The sequence below is a fragment of the Saccoglossus kowalevskii genome, chromosome 13, assembly GCF_978046115.1.
Source record: "Saccoglossus kowalevskii chromosome 13, keSacKowa6.1, whole genome shotgun sequence".
NCBI lineage: Eukaryota > Metazoa > Hemichordata > Enteropneusta > Harrimaniidae > Saccoglossus > Saccoglossus kowalevskii.
The window spans coordinates 33522617-33537219 of NC_140653.1; the positions used below are offsets into that span (position 1 = coordinate 33522617).

The 14603-nt window shown below is 35.3% G+C and overlaps 1 protein-coding gene across 1 annotated transcript in view; it reads right to left on the reverse strand.

The window, feature by feature from the left end:
- The window catches only part of LOC100375932 (thrombospondin type-1 domain-containing protein 4-like), a 53381-nt gene that overhangs the window by 30979 nt on the left and 7799 nt on the right, over positions 1-14603 (reverse strand). The gene's annotated exons all lie outside the window — the stretch shown is intronic.

Sequence of the window (14603 nt, forward strand, 5' to 3'; positions counted from 1 at the left end):
ATACAAAAAGTAGTAGAATATCATATATATTTATCTTGCTTTTGTGAGCAACATAAAATTATCTTCTCCCTGTTATATAAGCAAATTGACTAAACTAGTTGGTAATTATTAATATTAGCCATCACAGTTAAAACTTGTTTGTCCTTAGCCAAAGCAGTTTATCCTATTTTTAAATGTACGTCCTTAACATGGAAAGATTTTGTTGGTGGCATCATTCCTGACTTTTGAGATCCAAGTATCAGTAGCCAGATACATACATGTTTAGATGAATGAGACTATTTTTGGAGCTATGTTATAGGGTCGTGAGACAATCTGTCTGTCAGTGTCACAAGGGCAAAGGGAATTAAAGTTTATGGAAAAGATAGGTGGGTTTAAAGTAATAAAATGTAAATATTACTGGTTTTTCTTTAGATTAACACATTGCCTACTGTCGCCACTTATTTCCATTCATTTTGGCTATTCACAGAAGCTTCAAGGAGCCGACTGAATAGACTGACATCACCTACATCACTATAAATTCTTTTATTATCAGAAAACATTTTACTTCTTCTTACATGAAATAATGTATTGCTGCCCATCACCTTTTTTCATCCCTATATTCAGATTTTATCACATTTCCAACCAATTTTGCTTTTTATGAAACTTATATTTTGCTTCTGGAACTGCACAAATGACAAACATGTACATGTCATGTGGTTCTGAAACTATGGGTCGTATTACAACCAATACAATTAATGTGAGTCAAAGAAACTGTCAAACTGTATAAAGAAGTTACTTGTAACCGTCTGGATGCTTGCCAAGTTGTTACAAACACCAATTAAGACCTTGATTTGTTGACTTAAAACCAAAAGCAATTTACAGATTTTAGTATAGTTACTATGTAAACAGTATAAATCACCGATAGCATTTATTGCAAAGATAGAAAATATTATATGTTATAAAATGTAACTTTCTGAACTACAAGTACCATTATAATGTAGATTATAATGTAGGTTGTGCACACAGCTTTATCATATCAAATGTCAGCTGGCTTACTATATACCAAGCTATAAATTTTATTATGACCAGATATCAATCCATAAGACATCCAGCAAATGTCACATTTTGTTACTTTAGATATGACTTATGATAATGTTTTCACATACTATGAACAAATCAAGTAAAATTACACTTTGGGTGCAATATAACAGATTCAATTATCATAATATTATTAGTTTTGTTTTCCATATTTTAAGCCACACAGCATGCACTAGTGAATATTAAGATTCTGCTATAAGCTCCATACATGTATACGGCAAACATTTGCTTAAAAATATTGTCTATGGTGGTAGTTTAGATACATCAAACCCGTACTGTTTTAGTTATATTTATTAATAGATCATTCAGGATTTGTTTTAAATAGCTTTTTGGCATTGAATTTCATTGCTGCAGTTTGTCACAATTTATTATATATAGTGAATTTCTGCCACAGAAACTATATATTCCATTTTTTGCACATGCATTAATCAAAGATTCCAAAGTCACATCTGTTGATGAATCAAAGTCAGTGGATTTACCCATCTGTGGTATACTAACCAAGCATCAGTATGCTGAACTCAAAGACATAAACAGCATAAAATTTTAGGACATTGTTGTTATCTGAATTGTCTTTAAATTAACTGTCAATAATCACTGAATGCACATGAACGAAAGTATTCACTCCTTTTTGCAATGAAGATGCAGTGTGTTTTTTAACATGTACTTGGGACCGAAATAGAAAACCCAATACACCCCATCCCGAATTCCTCCATAGTTTAGACTTGTGTCTTGACCAGTTGTCTGCCACGGGGAAAAGCTGCATAATCCTTGGTGATGTAAACATCGATACGTCCGTAGACACTACCCCCGCCCTTCAGTACAAAATTACTCTAAATTCCTATAATTTCAGCCAGATTATTAATACTCCCACTAGAGTTTTGGACATTTCGGCTACAATCATTGATCACTGTCTTACAAATATTACCGAGTATTTTATTGATTGTGGTACAATTCAATCTGATATCACTGATCATTATCCAATCTTTTCTGTTATTAATCACCTCAAACATAAGCTAAATTTAGAAAATACAGTTGAAAGCTATGATTTCAAAAACTATAATGCCAACGCCTTCTTATCTGACTTGCATACGGTAACATGGCAGCCGGTCTACGACTGTTTGGACCCGGATGATGCGTACACAACTTTCTATGAGATATTTTATAACATTTCGTCCAATCATCTTCGTACAAAAACATTTCGTCAGTCTAAAAATATACGCAAACCCTGGATGTCTTATGGACTTGCCAAGTCAGTCCGCACAAAACATAAGTTGTTTTCAAAAATGAAAAATAATCCACGCAGTGAGTATTATAAAACTAAATACAAAACCTATAGAAATATTCTGTTAAAACTCACGAAGTCAGCAAAAAAACATCATTATTCAAATAGAGTATGATTGGCTCAAGGTAACACAAACAAAACATGGCAAGTGATCAATGATATACTTAACAAAACACCAAGCAAATTAATACCCCGTATCTTACATTCAAGTAATCCTAACAAGCCCCCTTTAACAAATAATTCTGATATTGCGGAAGAATTTAACAAGTTCTTCACTAACATTGGCTCCAATTTTGCCTCGAAAATAACATCTGGCAGCAATTATGCAAAGTACGTAGATGGTAATTACCCTAGTAATTCTTTCTTTTTCCACCCAGTCTGTGAGCAAGATGTGTCGAATGAAATTAAACGTTTAGATCCGTGTAAATCTGTTGGTGTTGACAAAATCCATCCCAAATTAGTCATACAAGCTGCAAATGTTATCTCTCACCCGTTAACCCACATTATCAATTGTTCACTGAGCCAAGGAATATTTCCAGATGCACTTAAAATAGCCAAAATAATCCCAATTTATAAAAAGGGGGCCACCACTGAACCCAGCAACTACAGACCAATTTCAATTCTCCCCATTTTCAGTAAAATTATCGAATCAATTGTTAACAAGCAATTTATAAATTACCTAGAAACAAAACATATACTTTTAGATACACAATTTGGATTTCGGAAAAATTGTAGCACTAAACTAGCCCTGGTCTCTGATATAGGTGAGCAGCTTGATAATGGGTTTCTTACTTTTGGGGTATTCATTGACCTCAAAAAGGCCTTTGATACTATTAATCATGATATCTTATTGAATAAATTAAAACATTATGGTATCAGAGGCCTTCCATTAAACTGGTTTCAAAACTACCTCTACCACCGCCAACAGTCAGTTTTCATTAACAACATTACATCGCCATACATGAACATACAATGTGGTGTCCCACAGGGATCGATTCTAGGCCCTGTTCTATTTCTAGTCTACATTAATGACATTGCAAATTCCACCAACTCTTTTCAATTTCGACTGTTTGCTGATGACATCAATTTATTCAAATTTATCAAAGAAAATAATATTAATCTTTCCCATATAAACTCTGACCTGAAGCATGTTTGTGAATGGTGTCATGCTAACAAGCTCACTATCAGTGCTGAAAAGACCAATTACATGATTATTAAAACATCCCAAAAAATAGTGAACGTAGAGGGCAGCTTGGGTATTGACGGTAACCAAATAGAGGGTGTCCCATCGGCCATTTACCTTGGAGTATCCATTGATCAGCATTTCAATTGGAAGTCTCACATTCGAAAGGTTGTAAAATCCATTGCCCCTAAGGTGGGAATTATATCTCGGCTCAGACATTATTTACCTAAATCAACTCTTATTTTATTGTACAACTCTTTAATTCTTCCACATCTTTCATATTGTATTGAAATTTGGGGAAACACTTATACTACCTTCCTGCAGCCATTACTTTTGCTTCAAAAAAAATTGTCCGTCTTATAACTTTTTCAAACTACCGCGCCCATACTGCCCCTTTATTTAAATGACTTGGTATTCTTTCAAACTACCGCACCCATACTGCCCCTTTATTTAAATGACTTGGTATTCTTGATATTCACAAACTCTCTAAAATCAATACTTGCTTGTTCATCTTTGAGCTTCTTAAAAATCGCTTCTCACATGATGTGAATCACTACTTAGATCCCCTTCCACATAACTACCCAACCCGACTCTCCCTTGAAAACAATTTTTACATTCCACAAGTGCATTTAACTCAAAGTAAACATAATACATGTATTAAATACGCAGTTACAAAGCACTGGAATGCACTTCCCAATCTCATTAAAAATATTACACATAGACACATGTTTAAAAGTACATTAAAATCCCTCCTACTAAATGAGTAACATTCATTCACTCATTCATCAACTTATTTATTTATTTATTTGTTCAGTTATCCAGTTATTTATTTATCTATTCATTCAGTTATTTACTAATTGATCAAATAATTGATAAAATATTTCATCAACAGTTTTGTTATTTTACTGTACATTATTTCACTTATTTAATTATATTTCTTTATATTTCTTCGTCATGCAGACACTATCTGTGTTTAACGCTAGGCGGGGACATGGACTAGACTAGTTCAATACCGAACTATTTCCGTGTCCCTCACCAGTTGCATTCCTACAAAGCAATATTTTATTTATATATGCATTTCTGTACATTAGTATTTATTTAATTTCCTATGTAACTGGTGAAATAAATAAATAATAAAATAATAAATAATAACAAGCGACTGACATTTGTCAATTACATCTCCATCCACAGGCACGTCTCTAATTTATACTGCCAAGTATTTTGTCAGCTTAGTGGGTCAATCCACAAACTCATAGATGCAAGGCAAACATGGTAACCACAGTACATCAATAGGCGTCAATTCACAGCTCAGTAATCATACAAGTTAGGGATGGGCTGCAGTCATAGAATTCAACATACTTACAGTACATTGCTATAACTCCTGAATAACATTGCTATTTAAGTTATTATTTTACACAAGGTGGTAAAGATAAATTGAGTGTTAAAAAACATTGCACAGAATTTATGCTAGAGCTATTTGGCAAATACTATCAAGTTAAGTGGTAGATATTGATGAATACTGCTGGAATTTGCATTGTTTTTAAGAGAAATTTGAGTAGCTTATAATAATGTGTTGGGTAAGAGGAGTTTTAGTTTTTCATGCAGAGTACTAAGTCTGTTTAACCCCTATCTGGTAAATGTACATTGAGCTGGCAGGATATTGGTTTACGAATTTGTTGGGATGTGATCAATGTATATTTTAAATCATGTATGTGGAGGACAAATACTGCTAAGCAGTTTTATCTTTTCAAGTATAAGTGTATGTTTGTCTTTTGTATGGGCTTGTCCTCAAATAAGTTAATATTTAAACATATATGCTAGCCCTAGCAACAGGTTGTACAGCCATTGAACTGTCTTTTATGTACAGAGTGCACACTGATCACCATGTACTAAGTAGTATAAATACTCATAACACATCAATCATTTGCCGTAATTTGTGGTCATAATACCACAAGATTATTTGTTTATTAAAATGCGATGTACACAACCTGTACAATTCAGATCTGTCAGTATGGTCAGCCATGTATGACCACAACCTGTACCCATTAGATCTGTCAGTATGGTCAGCCATGTATGACCACAACCTGTACCCATCAGATCTGTCAGTATGGTCAGCCATGTATGACCACAACCTGTACCCATCAGATCTGTAAGTATGGTCAGCCATGTATGACCACAACCTGTACCTATCAGATCTGTCAGTATGGTCAGCCATGTATGACCACAACCTGTACCAATCAGATCTGTCAGTATGGTCAGACATGTATGACCACAACCTGTACCAATCAGATCTGTCAGTATGGTCAGGCATGTATGACCACAACCTGTACCCATTAGATCTGTCAGTATGGTCAGCCATGTATGACCACAACCTGTACCCATTAGATCTGTCAGTATGGTCAGTCATGTATGACCACAACCTGTACCAATCAGATCTGTCAGTATGGTCAGCCATGTATGACCACAACCTGTACCCATCAGATCTGTCAGTATGGTCAGCCATGTATGACCACAACCTGTACCCATTAGATCTGTCAGTATGGTCAGCCATGTATGACCACAATGTGTACCAATCAGATCTGTTAGTATGGTCAGTCATGTATGACCACAACCTGTACCAATCAGATCTGTCAGTATGGTCAGCTTTGTATGATCACAACGTGTACCCATCAGATCTGTCAGTATGGTCAGCCATGTAAGACCACAACCTGTACCCATTAGATCTGTCAGTATGGTCAGCCATGTATGACCACAACCTGTACCAATCAGATCTGTCAGTATGGTCAGCTTTGTATGATCACAATGTGTACCCATCAGATCTGTCAGTATGGTCAGCCATGTATGACCACAACCTGTACCCATTAGATTTGTCAGTATGGTCAGCCATGTATAACCACAACCTGTACCAATCAGATCTGTCAGTATGGTCAGCTTTGTATGATCACAATGTGTACCCATCAGATCTGTCAGTATGGTCAGCCATGTATGACCACAACCTGTACCCATTAGATCTGCCAGTATGGTCAGCCATGTATGACCACAACCTGTACCAATCAGATCTGTCAGTATGGTCAGCTTTGTATGATCACAATGTGTACCCATCAGATCTGTCAGTACAGTCAGACATGTATGACCACAACCTGTACCCATCAGATCTGTCAGTACAGTCAGACATGTATGACCACAACCTGTACCCATCAGATCTGTCAGTATGGTCAGCCATGTATGACCACAACCTGTACCAATCAGATCTGTCAGTATGGTCAGCCATGTATGACGACAACCTGTACCCATTAGATCTGTCAGTATGGTCAGCCATGTATGACGACAACCTGTACCCATCAGATCTGTCAGTATGGTCAGCCATGTATGACCACAACCTGTACCCATCAGATCTGTCAGTATGGTCAGCCATGTATGAACACAACCTGTACCCATCAGATCTGTCAGTATGGTCAGCCATGTATGACCACAACCTGTACCATTCAGATCTGTCAGTATGGTCAGTCATGTATGACCACAACCTGTACCAATCAGATCTGTCAGTATGGTCAGTCATGTATGAACACAACGTGTACCAATCAGATCTGTCAGTACAGTCAGACATGTATGACCACAACCTGTACCCATCAGATCTGTCAGTACAGTCAGACATGTATGAACACAACCTGTACCAATCAGATCTGTCAGTATGGTCAGCCATGTATGACGACAACCTGTACCCATTAGATCTGTCAGTATGGTCAGCCATGTATGACGACAACCTGTACCCATCAGATCTGTCAGTATGGTCAGCCATGTATGACGACAACCTGTACCAATCAGATCTGTCAGTATGGTCAGCCATGTATGAACACAACCTGTACCCATCAGATCTGTCAGTATGGTCAGCCATGTATGACCACAACCTGTACCATTCAGATCTGTCAGTATGGTCAGTCATGTATGACCACAACCTGTACCAATCAGATCTGTCAGTATGGTCAGTCATGTATGAACACAACGTGTACCAATCAGATCTGTCAGTACAGTCAGACATGTATGACCACAACCTGTACCCATCAGATCTGTCAGTACAGTCAGACATGTATGAACACAACCTGTACCAATCAGATCTGTCAGTATGGTCAGTCATGTATGAACACAACCTGTACCAATCAGATCTGTCAGTACAGTCAGTCATGTATGAACACAACCTGTACCCATCAGATCTGTCAGTACAGTCAGACATGTATGAACACAACCTGTACCAATCAGATCTGTCAGTATGGTCAGTCATGTATGAACACAACCTGTACCTATCAGATCTGTCAGTACAGTCAGACATGTATGACCACAACCTGTACCTATCAGATCTATCAGTATGGTCAGTCATATATGAACACAACCTGTACCTATCAGATCTGTCAATATGGTCAGTCATGTATGACCACAACCTGTACCAATCAGATCTGTCAGTATGGTCAGTCATGTATGAACACAACTTGTACCTATCAGATCTGTCAGTATGGTCAGTCATGTATGACCACAACCTGTACCAATCAGATCTGTCAGTATGGTCAGTCATGTATGAACACAACCTGTACCTATCAGATCTGTCAGTATGGTTAGCCATGTATGAACACAACTTGTACCTATCAGATCTGTCAGTATGGTCAGCCTTGTATGATCACAACGTGTACCCATCAGATCTGTCAGTACAGTCAGACATGTATGAACACAACCTGTACCTATCAGATCTGTCAGTATAGTCAGACATGTATGACCACAACCTGCATCTATCAGATCTGTCAGTACAGTCAGACATGTATGAACACAACCTGTACCTATCAGATCTGTCAGTATGGTTAGTCATGTAAGACCACAACCTGTACCTATCAGATCTGTCAATATGTTAATGACAACTTTCTCTAGGTATGATATACATTGTGAGTATGATTCAGTCATAAAGTCAACAAAAATTACACATTTTGATCTAAAATAACACTTTTAATACACTTTTATTGAGAAGTTGTGTCTATCAATATGTATATAATTGGTTAATGTATTGCTGAACAGACAAAAACATCATTTTAACCCTATTTTCTTCTTGACAAAAAATAATTATTTTGACCCCAAAAGACAGCTTTAACACACTTTCATTGTGAAATTATGTCTATCAAGATATGTAACCTAATGTGAATTACCTTACCTATATGTGAAGTTTTAATGAAATTGATCAATGCATAACTGAGAACAGGCAAAACATTTTTTGACCAAAATCCATTTTTACCCCAAAACCCTACTTAACCTGCAGAGGTCAAAAACCAAAACTAATGTGCATATGTACAATGTGGTTATACACCACTGTAGTGAATTTTATAAAAGTGGGTCATAAGATTGCTATAATAAAAGTATATACATGGTCACACAAAACTGAGCTTCATATGAAGTGTGTACATACCAAGAGAAAATTCTCTTTATGAAGAATGACGGAAAATGCTTGAACAGTCTCATCATCCTTATCACTCAAGCTCTCCCACAATTCCAGTAAGACATCTTTCCTTGGAAAGATACGTTGGCCTTCAATCATAGACAGCATCAAACTCACAAAGAGTGTGGATACCAACATATTAGTATCATCAATTACTACCAACAACTTTTAACAAACCATCTCAAGAGGTGGGAAAAACCAACAAACACTGACTTTGTAACAGTATGTGTGTCAATATCTTAACAGTGTTAACAATACCTATGTACATAATTTGGTCCGGACCTAAAAATAAAATATTAACTGACAGCTCAAGTAGCTAATTTACATATTGCTGACATGATTTGGGAGGTCTTATAACCTAAGATAGGTCACCATCATTGTCGATATCGCTACTTATTGTTTTGCAATATATTCATTTCCTTTGTAACATGTTGAAGGAGTGTATACAAATGACCAACAGGTCAATCTATACCAATAACTTTACAAATACAAATGAAACCCTGTCATAAGAAACAACAAACTTCACTATTGAATGTTACCATGTTACGCATCCACAACACCTTACGACAATGTTCTGATTAGTGATTTGACAAGTTTTCATTGGACGATACTTAACCTACGTAGCCTATGAGGGGATCAGTTTTAAGTGATTTGCCATATAATTTACATTTTATGCAAACAAACAAATAAATAAGTCTTCCCATTAGGATCTGTGTATGATACAAAAATGAAGTAAAAATAAAAATTGTTGTAAACTAGAGTTGTCTGTTTCATGCTCTTTTTTTTCTTAGGCTCAGAAAAAAATAGATTTCGTTAAAAAAATAAATAATTGGCACAAAAACAGATTTTATTACTTAGTTTGTTTTTAAAACATTGCCATGCATTTACTCTCATTTGAAAGGAAGGGGGGCATTCAATGAGTATAGTATGTTTTAACATTAACTACACAATTTTGATATCCAATTTTTTTAACAGTTCATTTGTGACATTACAAGGATAAAAATTTTACTTTTTATTTGAACCTTTCACCTACCAACCTGATTCTGACTAAGTTAACTTCAAAGCAGTAAATCACTATGAAAGGATGGAGTTAATATATCACCTGACTAGTGTAGGCACATCAAGGAGATCAAATTATTGCAACTGATAGGGGTGATACTATGGTAAACTAATTAGTTCAAGTCAAACCTCCAGCCACCAATTAACACCTAACCACTGTGGAATGAGTGCTTCAATGACTATCAATAGAAATACAATTAAAGTAAGGCCATATGATGTTTCAACTTTATACAGTATAACTATCTTATTACATCTATCTCACCTGTGGGCCAGTATATGGTTTAACAATAACTCAAATCAGCAATTCAATCCATAAATTATCAAGCAGGGTATTGAAAACTATAGAAAAAAAACGCTTTGAATATGTAAACAATTTTTCCCACACAATTTCGCTAATATTATTTTTTATTATTTAATTTGAGCATTATATATATATATATATATATATATATATATATATATATATATATATATATATATATATATATATCATGATATATTATAAATATATACATGTATGAGCTGTATTATTTTTCAAAACAGAGGCATCTGGTGATTAAAGTGCCATCTAGTGTTGACAAAATTAAGTTCACAGATAAACTGTAAACTATTTTTAAAAAAATAGATAAATTTTGCAGCAAAAACACATCTCCAAAGTGATATATTTGTATTGCATGAAAAAAAAAATCATTCAAAAGAAACGCTAGTCTTTTCTAATCAATATTTATAGAAAAATAATATTGTTTGAAATATGCACATTAGCATCAAACAAGCCATACCTGTATATTTTTACTTTGAAAACATTTAATAGAACAATAAAAAGTTGGTTCTATGTTACTATTAACATCGATGAAGAGTTTTCATATCATGTTTCAATTAAATCATGTCCAAACACCAAATAAAGAACTTTCAGGTTCGATGGCCACCAGTAGGTCATTTGGGATCAAGTGACGTACCAAACAAAACATTGTACATGTACAAGTGGGTTGTCTTGACTTTGTACTAACTTTGAATGAAACCAGACAAAACATGTCAAAAAAATGATAGCAAACAGACAGACAGATGGGTTGGAGGCACAGACTCCAAAATTAATAACTCGATGGACGTCAATAGAAAAGTTAATAGCAATTGACAAAGTATGAAAATGTGTTAGACACATGGTGAAAACCTTCAGCAATCTCCTTAACCGCATAACATCAGGCTATTACAAAACAATATTTGGTAGGAATTCACACCTCTTGGAGGCAATTAAGATTGCCTTGTTGAGTCATACACAATACATTGAAAAGGTCATGCAATTTCTAGTAGGTACCTCAATTCTGAAGAGGGAAAGTATAGTGGAGTGAAAGGTTTGCCTGCGTAAAATAAACAATGATTTGACTGCACAGAAGCCACACTGTCGGCAGTACTTAGCAGTCTGTGTTAAGCATACCAATGAGGACCTTAGAATGAACTACAATTCAAAGTACACTACCATCAGAAATTCAATATATTTACCATACAGCTGAGCTGAATTTGCTTAAGTTACTGATCTGCCACAGAGGTTCAGATTTGTCTAGCAGAATAAATTAAGTAGACTTTAAGCTACTTCAGACGATAGGCGACTTTGAAGAAAATATGCTATAGTTATTTAAGCAGCTACATGGCTATATCATCTTTTACAGCAAGTCTCAGAAGTATTGGGGCAGCCAATTTGCAAACTCGCTACCGAATTGGCTAACTGCTTGGGTTTTGACTAAACAGTTGGCTTTCGAATCTTGCTGGCGCTGACTCGTGGTCGCGTCCACTCTGGACGAGTCTATATTGCATTAGGAGACATAGAATGTTTTTACATAGCCTGGAATTGCTTTGTTACATGAAGCGTTATACATGTAATGTTTCAGTAGTTTCCCTGGTCAGTCTGAGAATGGCCACAGTCAACTGGCGTACATGTGATAATATTATAAATGTGATTAACCCACCGATATTTACTATAAGCCGTGGGGGTAGCCATCTTTAACACTACTTGACACTAAATAAAGAGACAAGTTGAGAAACAGTTTCCTACAACTCAGGTAGAAAATAACAAACTTTCACATCCAAACGATCCGTTAGGGTAACATTAAGCCAATCGCTAAAAAAATGGACCTCATTCGTCGTTTTTGCGTGGACAATCCCTTATATACGAACACCTAATTACATAGAACACTTTCCCTAGTATATTTGAAAGCGAAATCGACATCCAACTGTAAGACCATCGCTGATTAGCTCCTAAACTATAACGTTCATCCCCTACTGTTATACAGATTCACCCAGAGTGGGGATGACCACAGAACCAATTTAAAGCAGATTGCAATTTGGCTGCTACTTCCGAGACTTGCTGTTCTCAACATGAAGTTTATGTTTCAAAACGGTTACACTAAATTAACATTTTGCTTAGCTCTGGAATTTGAACACCAATTGGTTTGATTGGCAATTGACTAGGTTACTACACTGTATGTTGTCACATAAAGTTGTATACCAGTATATTTCAGATAAAATATTTTTGTATATATACCACAAACATTGTTCAAATTATTAATATTAAGTATAGTTGTTACATATTTTTCAAGTATAATTTTCATCATGGAATGATATTTCACAGACACAATGGGGTCTGAGGCCAAAGTCTTGCCCTCAGTGAGTGTGGCACAGACTAGATGGGGTCCGAGGACAAAGCCTTGCCCTGGGTGAGTGTTTCACAAACACAATAGGATCTGATCCCTGAAGCCTTACTTTGGGAGAGTGTGCCAAAGAGTTAATGGGGTCTTATCACAAAAGCCTAATATGTCTCTGAGTGAGTGTATCACTTTTGAGGAATCATTTAAAGCGAGAGAGTAGTCACCCTAGCATGCATCAGATGGCCATAGCATGTCATTGTTTACAAACAAGCGTCTACTCATGAGCCTTTGCGTTTTTAGTGTGTGTTTTTATTATCGCTTGGGACTCAATTCCCGCATGTGCGCAGGTGACGACCCTCTCACTTAATGTATGCAGGTGCTTGTACATGATCAAGTCCAAGATCAATACCAAGGATAGCACTTTCAATTTTCAGATAATAACCAGTAGTCCATATTATTGCTAAGCCCATGGCTTTATTTATGATTCTTATCTACAAAGTAGCATCAGTTGGAAATGAATTAAGACAAATGAAACTCTACCAATAATAACTTACACATCTGCTAATGTAAAACTATAATATAATATTGTGGGGTTATATAATTACCCCAATATATAACAAACTACATGCAATAGAGGTGGAAATGAATAGCAATCCAAATATCTGTAGTAAAGTACATGTAGTTGTTACATAAGTTGTAAACATCAAGTTTCCTTTAAATTTCAAGACGATTATCTGCCAACACCAAAACAACATGATCATACATGTAAACTAGTACCGGTATATCACTGTCACCAAATAAAAGAAGAGTCTAGCTGCTGACTGACAATGAATAACCACTGAATATAATGAAGACAGAACTCAAATCTCAATATATTTTGATATGAACAATTAAGAGCTCTATTATCGAGGAGGGCTTACAGGACTCAAAATGATGATAAATGTGATTATCTTCTTAAAAGATTGTTTTTATTAAGGACCTTATAGGAATCTAATAAGAAAAGTTCTTATTGGATTTCCTAAGGAGGTACTCACATTCATAGATATTTTATGCATGTTCAAATAATATGATGAGAAAAATAAATCATTCAAAATACTGTGTCTCACACCAATATGCTAATTTCATACCAAATAACATTTTTTTTAAACATACAAAAAAAAGCAATTATTAAAAAACTATCAGCAGTACAAAATACAAATCTACTTACTGGTGGATATTTAATTAGCATATATTAACATAAACTCTTCAGCATATTTTCAGGAAAACAACTTTCTCTGTCTTGCATATCTCAATACTACATTACATTCACTAAAAATAATAATTTTCCCTATTTGCCATTTAAGAGTATACTATTTTATATTTATTATTTGTCACAAATTATGAAAGTACATAAATCAAATACTGATGTTAATTTACTCATGCAAGGAATACCACCTACATCTGAATGGTATTTATATGTATAAGATCGTAAAGCAATTACTGTTTTCACGTTAAATTTTGGAATGTGTTGTGTTGTTTCATATAATATAATGTTGTAATCTCCTTGTCAATTTACTGCTTAAGGGATTAAACTTGACGATTTCCACATGATTGTCTCCATACCTGATATACATGGGAAGGGTAACTAACCTTTCTTCATTTAAATATAAAAAGTCCTGGAAACCATTAAACAGTGAATATTTATTTTATTGGAGGCAGAGAGGTTATATTCTGTCTTTTTTCAAATGACCTGCAGTATAGATATAGACAGAATCTTGTAAACAGGAAAGGAAAATCACAGCATTTCCCAAGATAACATTCACATGTTTATAAAACAGGAGCATTTCTGGACACTGGCCAATGAGACAAATTAACCAACTCAAGTCGCACATAATTCTCAAATCTCAGACT